Below are 10,722 nucleotides of genomic sequence, written 5' to 3'. Positions count from 1 at the left end.
ATGAGTGAGGAAGTCACTCATGAATTTTGAGTATTTAGGCATTTGGGTCAGGACGTCAATGAAAGGAATGTTGACATGCAATTATTTTAGTAGACTTTCGAATTTTGCGAATTGCTCATTGGTCTTTTGACGGATTAACCTACCGGGGTATGGAACCGGAGGAGCCTTGGTGGGCTCTGGTGATGGAGGAGAAACCTTCTCTTGTTGGGGCGGTGTTGCGATCTCCTCAGTAGGCGGTGGTCCTTCCGCGGGACCCACGGTACGGTTCCGTAGCGTTATGAGATGAACTTGCTTCTTTGGGTTTGTTTCGATATTACTTGGTAACGCGCCTTGCGGTCTCTCGGAGAAATTTTGGGCTAGTTGATTTATTTGTTTTTCGATGTTTTGTATACTAGCTTGTTGATTTCAAAAATTTGATTCTAATTGTAGAAACCTATCCGAGTTTTTCTTTTCAGTGTCGGAGATGAGGCGAGATACAGTATCTTCAAGCCTTTCTCGTCCACCTTGTTATTGAGGGAAATTTTGTGACTCATTTCTTGGTTGTTGAAAGTTTGTTCGTAGATTTAGACTTTGTTGGTTACTACTATTGCCGGGTTCTCTCCAACCAAGGTTAGGGTGGTTACGCCATCCTTGGTTGTAGGTGCCCGTTGGAGGACCCGACGGCCTAGGTCTATTATCAATGTAGTTTACCGATTCTGGTTGATCGTCTGTTTCTTTCATACAACTCCAATTTTCATGTGGCCCACCACACCCTTCACGAGCCATAACCGAGACCGTTTTTGCCATTTCTAACTTTTTAATTTTTGAAGAAAGGGCCTCGATTTGGGCTTGTAAATAAGTGCTTTCATCAACCTTATGGGCGCCCGAGGCAATAGATTTATTACCTTGGGGAGTGTGCAATTGAAAATTGTTTTGAACAATTTCTTCAATTTGATTGTATATTTCATGTGGGCGGCGGTTACCTAAAATTCCCCGGAGCTAGAGTCAAGTGTTTGTCTTGTGTGTGGCAACAACCCATTATAGAAAGTGGATACTTGTTGCCATATCGCAAGACCGTGATGAGGACACTTTCGCAATAGCTCCTTGAACCTTTCCCAAGTTTCATATAAGGATTCCCCGTCCTCTTGTGAATATGTATTAATTTCAGTCATTAATTTAGCCGTTTTAGCGGGAGGGAAATACTTATATAGAAATTTTTGGGCTAGTTCATCCCAGGTGTTTACCGATCCAACTGGGAGGGCGTTGAGCCAAGCTTTTGCTGGGTCTTTTATTGAAAAATGAAACATTCGGAGGCGGATGGCGTCATTTGATGCTCTATTGATCCGAAAGGTATCACATATTTCTAAGAAATTAGTAATATGTATATGGGGATCCTCGTCCGCAAGCCCATGGAAGGTTGCGGAGTTTTGAAGCATTTGTATCAAATGTGGCCGAAGTTCGAAGTTATTGGCTTCGACATTCGGTGCATTGATAGCGGCGCCGAGATTACCTATGGTGGGTCGTAGATAATCCATGAGGGTATGTTGGTCCGCCATTGGAAGTGGTTCCCCCGAAACTTTCTCTTGGTTTTTAGCTTTAAGTCTTTTTCTGAGAAAGCGTTCGGGTTCTTCTAGAGGTTCTTTTATGTCTTTATTAGAACTGGAGCTCATACACTACGTAGAGGTGGCGTCTGGTTCCAAGTCCTGGAACAAAAACAAAAAAGAATGTTGGTCATAAAGTTCACCACGGCCCCGTGCTAAGTGAACACGGTCCGTGGTCGGAGTTACAGTGATTGTTTTCCGGATCCCTGTTACTGGAAAGTTGGACACGGCCCCGTGTTGCACCGACATGGCCCCGTGGTCAGCCTTCTATAACTCGAAAAATTAAAACTGCCAGTAACACTGCTGGGCACGGCCCGTGTCCGACCAGGCACGACTCGTGCTTAGCTCTACAGAAGCTGAAAATTAAGAAAATCCTAAAAAAAATGATTAGGCCGTTGATTCCTAACTTTCTTAAAATCCTTGTGTCCCCGGCAACGGCACCAAAAACTTGATGTGCGTGAAGTGTGTTATATTTTAGGTGTATATTTTAAGCCCTTTTACACTTTTTAGCCAAGTTTTAAATTTATAAAACACGATATTTACTAACACTCAACACACATATGGGCAAGTGCACCCATCGTGGACGTAGTATAGTGTTGGTAAGGTACCGAGGTCGTCCAAGGACACAAGAGCTTTTAGTACCGGTTTATCCTCAACGTCTAATCAAATCAAAATGTTAGAAAAAGATTTTTAAACTAAGAAAATGAAACTAACTAAAATGCTGAAAATAAAAATAAAAATAAAAACAGATAGACAAGATGAATCACTTGGATCCAACTCGTGTGTTAGTGTAACCTTTGATTATTTTCGCACTTTTACACTTGTTTAAGAGATTATCTTAGTTATTGTAGTAGGCCTCTCTTTTGAAGGCGACGTTACCCTCAACCCAGTAGTTTGAGTCAGCAAGGATACAATCCTAAAGGGTCGGATTATTGAAAGATAATTAATTAAGTTATTAATGCATAATGTGGTAGGCCCCTCTTTTGAAGGCGACGTTACCCTCGGCTAAGTAGTCTGAGTCAGCAGGGATACAGTCCTAAGTAGCCGGGTTAAAGTTTTAATAGTAGTTTAACTTATGAGGGGATCAAAGAGTTTGGACCCCCGCCATCCAATACCTTTGGGTTCTGAAGGAGGTCCTACTAAATTTGACCCAGGTCATTTGCAGGATCTATACACTGAACAATGGCAAGACTCTTACCAAACCGTTCCCTTAACCCCCGACCAGGTAGCCAACATACCTCCATATAGACCATGGAGATATGAATGGTGAAAATCTTTTATTTTATATAGACAGTAAAATAATGCCAAGACACCACGGACAAACGATAAGGAAGAATCACCTTCAACGTAAGAAACTGGTAATTAAAGTCATTAATACAAAACCAATTAAAAAGTGCAAAAGATTAAAAATAAAAAGTATTACACTAAACACTTGTCTTCACCAAGTGATGTAAGAGACTTAGGCAAACATGGCCTTTGATTGTCAAGAACTCTTACGATCAATCTTGGATCCCGAGACGACTCACACACTCTATGATGGACAATGGATGATGGTGGTGGATGATGGTGTTATGGTAGTGGTGGGTGGTGGGTGAAGTGTGAGAGAGGTGGTGTGCCAAGGGATGAGTTGCAAGAGCTCCAAGCACTCCTATTTATAGGCTGAACAGAAGCCTGGGCACGGCCCCGTGTCCATCTGACACTCTCTCTCTTCATTAATTGTAATTCGCAATTACAATAAATGCGCCTGCAGCAACTTGACCACGCCCCCGTGTCCGCTGGGCACGGCCCCATGGTGGGCAATAGAAGCTTCTATAGGTTTGTCTTTTCTGCTGCTTCTTGGGAACGGCCCCGTGCTCGCTGAGCACAGGGCGTGTTCAGTCTTCTGGCTTCTCTGTTTTGCTTGGGGAGATGCTGTCAGAGGGTCGGGCATATCACTTTTGTTCCTTTTCTTGTATTTATGTTAGATTTTGCTGTCTTTTTGCTTCTTTTGTTATTTTGAGCTCATTTAATCCTGAAAACACAAAAGGAAGACAAAATCATACTTTTTCCAACATTAGTACTAAAAAAGGGTTAGTTTTAAGCCATAATTGATGTAATTTATATGTTGCATTTTGTGCACATCAACTTCAATTCCACTTTCATACCCAATCATTGATCATTTATAGCATGTGTCAGTTTTGTATTGTTTTTAGACGATGATGACATAATCTTGTAGTATGTGTATACTTGGTGACTTGATATTTAAAATAAATAAGTATAGTTAAGTGATTTGAGTGTGTACGGACTTGTATGTTGCATATGATTATCATCTATTAAGAAATCCATACAACGTGTTACTTATTTTTAACGTTATCAAGACTAGGGTTTGATAATCATCAATTTAAACCATTGTTTTCCTTACATGCAGTCTTTTATCCCTTATACGCTCGGTTGCAAAACCCAGTTCCTTATCAAATATATCATAAATGCGATTCTAAAAGTTAGTATCGAATCTATTCCTTGTTCACTCATTGTTAAAGTCTAAGGTCCTAACGTGTATAAAGCAAGGCCTAAGGTGTACTCCCCGTCTTTCAGTATAAACGAGGTATTTTTTCAATGAACCAAATAGATAACTGATTTGTTTTTTTTTTCAAATTTAACCATTGAATTTATAACAAATACGAACTAAACAACAAATAACTCAAAGTCTTAAATACAATGGAAAACTAAACGAGTCTTTGATTTTCATTACAAGTTCTATATTTTGACATTAACGCCTCAGTTTCTTTAATCCTCGCCTCCCTGATCTTTTTAATCCTTGTAACCACGAGTTCTTTTAATAATTGTATCCTCAATTTATTTAAGCTTCATCACTTGTTTAGCATTTTCTATGGTGGTGGAGTGGTAAGGGAGAGACTTGTTGTTCTAAGGGACTCAAGTTCGATTCCTGCTCTCACCGTTATTTTCTGCGGCACCTGGTGATGATGGGAGACTAGGCAAGTAGGCGGAGATCGCTAGTTCGATCCTTGAACTGAGCGGGTTTTACCTCACCGTACTGTCGTGTCTTCGGGCGAGTGTTCACAGGCTTCGGCCCTAGGTGAGGGTTTTCCCCAATTTGGAGGCGAGTGTATCCCGATGTGGTGAATTTCGTCAGTAACTGAAGAAACACGTAACTAATCTTATTGTTAATTAGTTTGGTTTATGTTTCAACCATAAGGGTTTATCTTCTTTAAACTACTGAGCTCCTTAATGACCGGCTAATCCTGCAAAACAGAACACCGTTAGCTCGTTAAGAGGGAAATATGGGGGTTTCCCTCTTAACCAGACTCCGGCGTGAGAATAAGCGACTGCTTTGAGGAGATAATGAAATATTAAGAGTGAGAGTAGAGGGAACGGAATGAAATAACCTGTGAACCAAGGTCTCTATTTATAGCCGGAGAGGTGTAGAGGATGTGGGCTGATGGGCTTTGGGCCGGAAGGCGACAACGTAGCGGATATGCTCCTTGTCTCACTGGTGTCGACCGTTACTGGCTTCTAGAAGTTTTCTGGTGCTGGCGCACCGTGATAGGAGCCATGTGTCACTGTTGTCGGCCTCGTTGTCCCTCTGCCATCAGCAGGTAAGTGGAGATCGTGGGGCAAGTGTCTCTGTCCTGTGATTGGTGCCACGTAGGCGTCCTTACGTAATTTTTGCCTCCTGCACGTCAGACGATCGTGGAGCACGATTGAGCAGAGCCTGGAGGATGCGGATTGGCTCTTTTCATCTGCCACTTGTACCTTCGTACTTCTGAAGTGGTCATGCGCTATAGATCCTGCGCGACCTTTGCTAAGCACGTTATTAGCCCGCGCAGGATTATAGGTGTTGGAGACTCATCCAGAATGCTAAGTGTCGAAATCAATGCTCTTTCTTGTTTAGACCTCGCACGAGGTCAGTCCTTACTGAAGTAACCCGCGCGAGGTTGGGATTGAACATCTTGTTAATTAAGGAGTATGGTCCTGCGCGCGACCTGGAAGAAGGTATGCGCGGCTTTTTAGGACCATACCCCTTCAAGTCCCCCCAGTCCAGTGCTGCACCATGCGCGAAGTAAGTGGTTGGAGCTCTGGACTTAGAAAAAAGAAGTGTTAATGCTTGAAAATGCTTGTTTGATCCTGGTTGACGGCGCGCGTGTGATTGCTTGTCCGTTACTACGGCGCGACTACCAGGTTTGGCTCTTGGTGATTCACTGCCTTTAAGGTTGAAGCGCACAGGGTTATTGATTAATTGTTGATGATGCGCGTCCTTAGCAGCTTCTGCATGAAGTTTGTAGTAATTTCGGGCGGGAAAACTCTCAAAATTTGAATTCTGACGAGTTGGTGCAATAGTTGTTGATGGCGACGTTCGAGTTGACTGCTGACACGGCTGTCATCAAGTTGTCCCTGACGGTTCGGCTTTTCGTCAAGCGAGTGAGGCCCACGCGCGCATGGTAACCGTCACTCCGAGAATCCCGCCTCACGTGGCGTTCTCTGATAGGTCACGTGCGCGGTGATCCTGGCACGTTTACCCATCGCATTAAATGCGATGGGTATATATATCCGATGAGGGGTGAAGGCAGTTCACTTTTTCTTCTTCTGCTGCCATATTTTCCTTCTCTCTTTTCGAATACTCTTTGAATCTTCAAAACTTTGAAGAACACTAGCAGATCTTCAAGTATCTTGAGAAGATATTCAAACTTTCTGCTTTATCATCAATGGCTGAAGAACATCAAGAAGAACATCCTGGTGAAGAGGGTTCGGTTCCCATCCTTAGGTGGGACTTAGGGTTATTTGAGCAGATTACACGAAGTTTCCGGTTTCCACCGGAGTGGGATGCTCGGTACCCCGGCCAAAATCAGACGGCCGCCGATGCACCGCCGGGTTACATCACCCTTTTTGAAGATTTCTTCCTTCAGGGCAACTTCCGTTGCCGACGACGGACTTCATGGCCCACATTCTGCAGTTCTATGGGTTCCATATTTCGCAAATGAGTCCACCCGGAATGGTTAGAGTTCGACACTTCGAATTTCTTTGTCGATCTCACGCTATTGAGCCGACTGTGGAAAGATTTAGAGTTTTCTATCAACTGATCAGAAACATGGGCTTTTACTCATTTGCCAGTCGAGGGGCTGCGAAGAAGATACTTCTGAATCCTCCTAAGAGTTTTCATGACTGGAAGCCGAAGTTCTTTTTTATTCGCGAGGAGGTGATACCGATTGCCATGACCTTCCGCGCATGGTCTGAACCGATCTTGAAGGAGGATTTGGCGATTCCCAAGAAGGAAGATTGGTATCTGAAGCTTACTGCCACCCCAAACCGAGTGTTTGGTGAGAACGTCTTGGTAGCGGCGCGAATGAGTGACCAGTGGCCGGCAGAAAGCAAGGACGTTCCGATTTTGAAATTTGAAGATAGAGGTTAGTTACTTCCTTAATCTCTTTGATTTCTTGTTTTGTAGCCTGTGCTTAATTAGATGATTTCGCGTGTAGAGGTGCATCTGTGGCAAGTTGCCTTCCCCACCTTTGGTGGTTCCATGGGCGTGCGCCCGCTTAGAGCAGGGGAGGAATACTGATTAAAGGTCATTTCATGTATCCAGTTGCTGACGCTTTCGCCGATCCACCTACTACAACCGAAGGTGCGCATATACCTAACCCTCGACCTCTGCGCGCTTTGACTTCTGCTGGGAAAGAGATTGTCTATCTTTCCAGCGAGGAGTCTGTCAGATCTTCCAATGGAGAGTTAAGTTCCCGGTCTACCATCTTTGCAGGTGTGCTGCGTGACTTGGGTATTGACCCCGAAGAGAAGAAGAAGAAGAAGACCAAAAAGAAGAAGGTTATCACCATCGATGCTGATGTGACCAGCAAGAAGGGTGGAAGTAGCCGTACGGCGCCTGGTGCTGCTGAAAAAGGTACTCTACGCTTTCGCCAGAGTAACTTGGAAGATTATGTGATTATGAGTGACTCACTTGAAGGTTTGTCGTGCGTAGGCGAGAGAAGACAGGAGCTGCTGGTTCAAGGAGTTCCGGGAGCGCGGGTTCTCGTAACCCAGATGCTGGAGCCACTCCGTCTTCTCTCGCGCATGATGAAGAAGAGGAGGAAGAAGAAACGGAGGAGCCTGCTGTAAAATTGGTTAGAAAAAGGAGCAGGGAGACTACGGCTGGTGCTTCGGTAGTGCCAAAGCCTGGGGGAGTCCCCCTTATCGGAAAACAGAGCAATCTGCGCTCTCTTTATAGATTTTCTCCTGGTTAGTTTCTTGCTTTCACCTTGCGTTCCTTTGTTATCTCTTTTTAACATTTTGTTTCTGCAGAGGTAAAAAAAAAGATCCCTGAAAAGAAGGGTGTCGTCATCACAGAACCCTTAAAGCCGACGCAGAAAAGGCCCAGGGTTACCATCAAACCCCTCAAGGCTGCTGGGGTGGAGGCCGAGAAAGAGAAGAAAATTACTGAGGAGAAGAAAAAAGCTGCTGAGGAGAAAAAGAAAGCTGCTGAGGAGAGAGAGAAGGCTGCTGCGAAGCCTGTTGGCAAAGCTGTTGAAAAGGAGACAACTTCTAGGAAGCCTATTGGTGATGCTCCGAAGGAGGCCAGGACCGCTGCTGACATTGCTCATGATAAGGCGCAGGGTCCGGAGGTTGTTCATATTACGGGGATTGACTAGCTCCATCATGAGAAGAGGAAGGAACCTGAGATTGAGAAAATTACCCCAACCGCGCAAACTGATGCCCCCCAACATTCCGTTAAAGTCACTTCTAGTACTGGGGGATCAGGTCCGCATGCTGCAGGTGGTGCGAGCTCGGGTGGCGCTGCAGGGTTTATGCCACAAAACATAGGCCCAAAGGATACCCATGGTGATATTTATTACAAAACTTACACCGAGGAGGCGCTACAACGCTCCACACCAGGCTCCTTGGGGTCTGAAGCAGAAAGATACGTTTAACGAGTTTGGCCCTTGTAGAGATTGGTTTTTGAACTCTTTCCCTCCTGGTGAGGTTAATCGGCAAAGAGCGCGGACTCACGATGGGCTGTATCAAGCCTATGTGGTCAGAGAAGCCAACACTGGCGCCGCCAACCACCAGATTGTACGTGGATGGCGCACAATGGTCAAGGAGCGAGCTGATTGGGAGAGGTACCGTGAGCGACTTGTGAGGCAGGCGAGGGAGTTTGAGAAGGCTAATGCTAAATTTGATGGGGAGAAAGCCAAGTTCGAAGCTGACAGGAAATCAGAGGAATGGGGCCGCGAGGGCCTTAGGGGCAAGCTTCGTGCTGCTGAAGACCTTCTGGCTAAAGAGAAGGCTGAATGGAAGAAGATATGTGAGAAAGATAACCAGCCCATGTATGTGGCGCGCTCGAAGATTACTGAGCTTGAAGGCAAGGTTGCTGAGCTGACCGGCAAGGTCGAAGATGCGCAGGCTGCTAAGGAGAATGCTGAGGTTCGGAAAATGTTTATTCTCTCTCCTTGGTTCTTTTTATTTGCAGAATCATCTAAATCCTTTCTCTTGCAGGTTGAGCTGACTGAGGTGAAGGCGCAGGTATCTAGTAAGGACAAGGACCTGGCGGCCAAGGACGTTGAGATAGTCGAGTTAAAACGCCGCCTGGGGAAGCAGGTTGACAAAAGTGAGTCCTTGGAGATTGACCTCGAAGCTGAGAAAGGCAGATCCGCTTCTGCTGAGGAGGCCAGGCAGAAGGCCGAGGAAGCGCGCGCCATAAGTTCATCTGCTCTTAATGTGGCGGAAAATAACTATGCTGAGGCTCAGGGTATTGTTGACACGCTGGTCTCCGAAGCTGAATGGATGCGTGGCAGAGGAGTAGTCCTGGTATTGTTCTCTTTTTTTAACTTAGGCTTTATTTGTTAGAACCAATTTCTCATTTGTTTCTTTTGTTCTAGATGGCCAACTCCATCTTGAATGCTGGCGAACTAGATGGAGCTGTTGCTGCTCTTATAGATGCTTCTCGCGCGGTTGGTCACCGTGGAGGTTATCTGGAGTGCGCGCAACATGTTGAAGAGGTGTTTGGGCAAGAGTTTGACACTAGTCATTGTTCAGTGACTAATGAAGTTGATGCCGAGTTGGCTCGCACTGAAAATGCTTATGACCATCTATCATTGCCTGTGATGGACTTGGTCGCAAAGGCTCTAGAGCATGACGACTGGTGTCAGCGTCTAAAGGCCATTCTCGACCCACCAGAAACTGTTGAATTGTCTGATGAGGAGGAACCGGCGGGCGATGATGGTGATGGTGATAGTGGCGGTGACCAACATGATGATGACAAACATGACGATGAAGGTGACGGTCATGAATGAATAGCTTTGACAGGCTTTGTGCCTTGTAGTTTGTTTTTAGGTGTCAAGATGTAACTTATCGCGCGGTCGCGCTTATTTTGGATTGAATCAATGATGGTTCTCTTTTTATGTAATCATTGCGCGGTTGCGCTTGTTTAATATAATCTTTATGTTTGCTTTTCCTTTGTCCAGTTACAATTATTACATTGTTGTTAGAAACTTTGGTTAAGTTAGCGCGAATAAATGTAAGTGTGGCTCTTGTGCGAGTGTAACTGCCCGGTCTCGCGCTGTGTTCGCGGAGGACCTTGGAGGCGTAACTCAAGAGCTTGTAATTTACTAAGTGTTTTCGTGCTAATCAAAAGTTTAACATGCATTTGTAACGTAGAAGCCATCATGATAAAAGAAAACATAAGGAATATGCTTTTATTCATTAAGAAACAGGCGCTTAGGCCAACATACATCGCAAACAAGTAGGGCGTTTAGCCAACATAGGAAATTACAAAGGCGCATGGCCAACATGAGAGAGTTAGGGCGCAAGGCCAAGAGTAGTTAAATATAACACTTGCGCAGTTGTTGCGCGTTCCACGTGCGCGGGATGATGTATCCATCCAGAGTGCGCAACTTGTAAGCCCCTTTCCCTAGCACCTCGTGTATTAAGTATGGGCCTTCCCATTTAGGGGCTAGCTTTCCTGGGCGTTCAGCGTTTGAAGCTTCATTGTCTCTGAAGACATATTCTCCTGGAGTGAAGGTACAAATGCGCACTCTCGCATTGTAGTACCTTTCCAGTTGTGTCTTATACTTGGCTTCTTTAATTCGCGCAATTTCGCGCCTTTCTTCTAGCAAATCCAAGTCAAGACGACGCTCTGCCTTGTTATCGATAGTGT

General features: G+C 45.0%; 1 non-coding gene across 1 annotated transcript; it reads left to right on the top strand.

The window, feature by feature from the left end:
* The first annotated feature begins 1,050 nt into the window (after positions 1 to 1,050).
* Positions 1,051 to 1,157, top strand: LOC118487745. Its single transcript, XR_004882688.1, has one exon. It is a non-coding gene; the product is annotated as a small nucleolar RNA R71 (small nucleolar RNA).
* Positions 1,158 to 10,722: the final 9,565 nt, after the last annotated feature.

Source organism: Helianthus annuus, chromosome 15 (genome assembly GCF_002127325.2).
Source record: "Helianthus annuus cultivar XRQ/B chromosome 15, HanXRQr2.0-SUNRISE, whole genome shotgun sequence".
In the NCBI taxonomy this organism is placed as follows: Eukaryota; Viridiplantae; Streptophyta; class Magnoliopsida; order Asterales; family Asteraceae; genus Helianthus; species Helianthus annuus.
The sequence above is the reverse complement of the archived record's forward strand: the minus strand, read 5'-3'. Positions and strand labels throughout refer to the sequence as shown.